Raw genomic sequence first — 3,615 nt, forward strand, 5'->3', positions numbered from 1 at the left:
ATACCTAATAAAAAATGGAAAAAAAAAAAAGAAATGTTTACAGCAGGGCTCACCTATGATCCTAGTGCTCGGGAGCCTAAGGTAGGAGGATCCCTGCTAGCCCCAAACCAGCTTTGGCTACAGAGTGAGTTCAAGGCCAGCCTGAGAAATATAATAAATCCAGTCTCAGAGTCAAAACCAAACAAAACAACAAACAAGAAACTCGAGTTTATCATAAGGCTAATCGCAAAGATAAAAGGATTAAGCAAACTAGTACACGCCTGCCTCACCCACACCCAGGCCCACCCTCCAGCTGAGCACGGCAGCCTGTGCCCTCTCAAAATCTTCCCTAGGTGTAACAAGCCCACACCTATTTATATCTGTACTGACCTCAAAGCAGTACAAAGCTCAGAGCAGTGATTCTCAAGGTCATATCGGGTATCCTGCATATCAGACACTAACGTCACGATTCATCACAGCAGCAAAGTGAGTTATGGTTGGGGGTCACCACAACATGAGGAGCTGCATGAGAGGGTCCCATCATTAGCAAGGTTGAGAAACACTGGCCGAGAGCTCAGTTGTTTGTTTGTGGGTTCGTTTCTCCCTAGCACCACCCTAACCGCCTTCGTCAGCCTGGGAGAACCATCTGTCTACACAGCCTCGCTGTTATCTCTCAGAGCCCGGTCAGATCTCATCAGCTCGTGGATGTTGCACCATCTAGCCTGTCTTCTATCAGCACGCATTTAATAGCTTCCAGTTTTTTTTATACTGAAAACATTGCAATGAACATGCATCTTGCTCACACGTGCAAATATTTTGCCAGGATACGTGTTAGAATTTGGCTGGTTAAAATTTAGGTGAATTTATTAAAGTATTGCTTTGTCTTATGGGAAATCTGGATCAACCTATTCTCCCAGCATCAGTGGGCCAGGGCAGCCCATGTCCCTGTCAGCACAGAAGCAGCAGGTGTGTCCGACCTTTAACAATCGACTAGGCAGAAATAGATACTAAAGCACTTTCTATCCAGCTGCTGTGCGCTTGTTTTTCCTCTTGAACACCCTGCTGATAATAGCTTTTACTTAGGTTTAGTTTTATATTGTTCATATTTTTCAATTATAAATCTATAAAACCTAAGTGTTATTACTATTGAAATCAGCCCTTTGATAAAGGTATGTATCATTTGACTTTGTATGACTTTCTGGTATGCTTTGCCATACAGATATTTTCCTTTGTAGGAATTCAATTTCATAGGATCTTCCTCCCTCTAAAAAATGACAAACGGCATCTCGGCTTGTCTCGTCTAGTCTGCAGCCCCGGCTCTCTCTGATCGTGACACCGGCTCATCCTCCCACGAGAAAAACTGGTATTTTTCTTTTTCTTTCCTTTTAGTCTTCAGAATGGGATCAGATTATATAGCTCACTCTGCCCTCAGACCTGTGTGAGCCTCCAGCCCTGGCTTCCCAAAGAGCTGGCGTAAACAAGGGCACAGTGAAGCCATCAAACTAGACTGCTCAGTGGGGGCAGAGGAGGGGAAGGCATGTTCCTTCTGGTGAATTCAAAACTATCATGGCTAGCGCTGGGGGTCAGAGGAAAGGGCAAAAATGGTAGAAGATTCTTGCAGGTTATACAGGGATATGCTGTGGTGAGGGGGCTGGGGGGCTAGTTAGCTGGAACAACCTAGGAATCAACTGAAGGCTTGTTTGAGGTAGTAGAATAACTAGCTGTCCTTTCCAGAAGTTGGAGAAGCTGTAGGTGGGAGACAAGAAAGTAATGGCTTTTCCTGGCAAACAGAAACCCACTTTTCAAGGTTCCCGAGGAATGCCAATTTTGAGTAGCAATCCTTCTTTCTACCGGTCTGAGACCAGCCTGAGGAGAGCACAGACTGCAACCCACAATACTGTCCATGGCACTGCCATGTTGGGCGTGGGGACGACAGGCATGTGCCACCATTCAGACACGATATTTTCCTAATACATTTCTCAACCTTCTAAACCTTGCAATGCTTCCCACCCCTGTGCACACCACCAGTTTGATAACCAGGAATAGCAGGCTATGTTTAACTATCCATTGTTACATCCCCTGGAGGACCCCATCAGGAATGTTTCTCAAACTCTTAAGTTTCTAACATGAAAACGTATGTACTTTTTACTCCTCCCCAAAATGATGCTGACTGAGGTGTTGTTGTTGTTGTTTTCCAGCTGCCCTCAGGAGGACAGATTCCAAACCTCTGAATCTGCAACAAAAGCTTTCAAAGAGCAGCCTGAGGAGTCTGAGTTTGACCTCATGAGCAGGCATTCCCAGCCTTTCGACATAGGGACGTGACATCACGGTCTATAGAGTTCATACACACACAGAGCACCATGCAATAGAGATCCAAGACATATCCTGGGTTTTAAGTTTGCAGTTTCGTGCTGGGTGGCGTTCAAGGCATTGTTGAAGAACATGCAGTTTCTCCAGGGTTCCATATTCAGCTTACATCATCTGATTCCTGTTTTCCTGTATTGGATCACCTATCTCAGGAGTTAATCAGCTCCTGTTCAAAGTCAGCAGGGAGCGTCTGACAAATCCATTCCCACCTTAGCGATTGATTAGCCCTGGGCTTTATAAGCATAGGTCATGCGAGGTTCTGGCCCTATTAAAATTTCTTCCATTTATTTCAAGGGGAGAGACAATCTCTCCTCCATTCACGTGACTTCTTGATGTGACAGGTGATAGTTCTACCCAGTTTATCATGTCAGTAAAATGTCATTTCTTGGTGACATCTTCCTCTTTTACTTATAAAGAGCACTTGCTGCTCTGGAAAGGGCGACGACTTGGTGACAAATCTGCAGTTCACTAATCTGAACACTGCCCCCACGGCTCTGCACCTGTCTTGGTTAGGGTTTCTATTCCTGGACAAAACATCATGACCAAGAAGCAAGTTGGGGAGGAAAGGGTTTATTCAGCTTACACTTCCATACTGCTGTTCATCACCAAGGAAGTCAGGACTGGAACTCAAACAGGTTAGGGAACAGGAGCTGATGCAGACGCCATGGAGGGATGTTCTTTACTGGCTTGCTTCCCCTGGCTTGCCTGCTCTCTTATGGAACCAAGACTACCAGCCCAGAGATGGCACCACCCACAAGGGGCCTTTTCCCCTTGATCACAAATTGAGAAAATGCCTTACAGTTGCATCTCATGGAGGCATTTCCTCAACTGAAGCTCCTTTCTCTGTGATAACTCCACTGTGTCAAGTTGACACAAAACTAGCCAGTACAGCACCTGTGCCATATACAGCAGCCTCGCATTAGGATACCCAATCATTGTAATCTTTTTGACAATACCTTACAAGGCACTTCTGTAGAATACCAGTGAAGCCAACAGGGAACATTACAGAAGGAATGTCAACAGGGACAGACACAGCCAGTTTGCATGTGCACAGGTGATGACAGCAGTTATGTCACAGCAGCTGCATGCCTGATCCTGACAAGAAACCAGTCATAAAACAACCTCCAAATTTTAAAAATGTATCGCAAAAACACACACACACACACACACACACACACACACACCCCACAGAACTTCCTACGGAAGGCACTTAGTGTGGCTTCTGGCTCTTGACAATGGATAATCAACAACACCACAGAAACAAACCCA

Source organism: Mus musculus, chromosome 7 (assembly GCF_000001635.26).
Source record: "Mus musculus strain C57BL/6J chromosome 7, GRCm38.p6 C57BL/6J".
Classification (NCBI taxonomy): domain Eukaryota; kingdom Metazoa; phylum Chordata; class Mammalia; order Rodentia; family Muridae; genus Mus; species Mus musculus.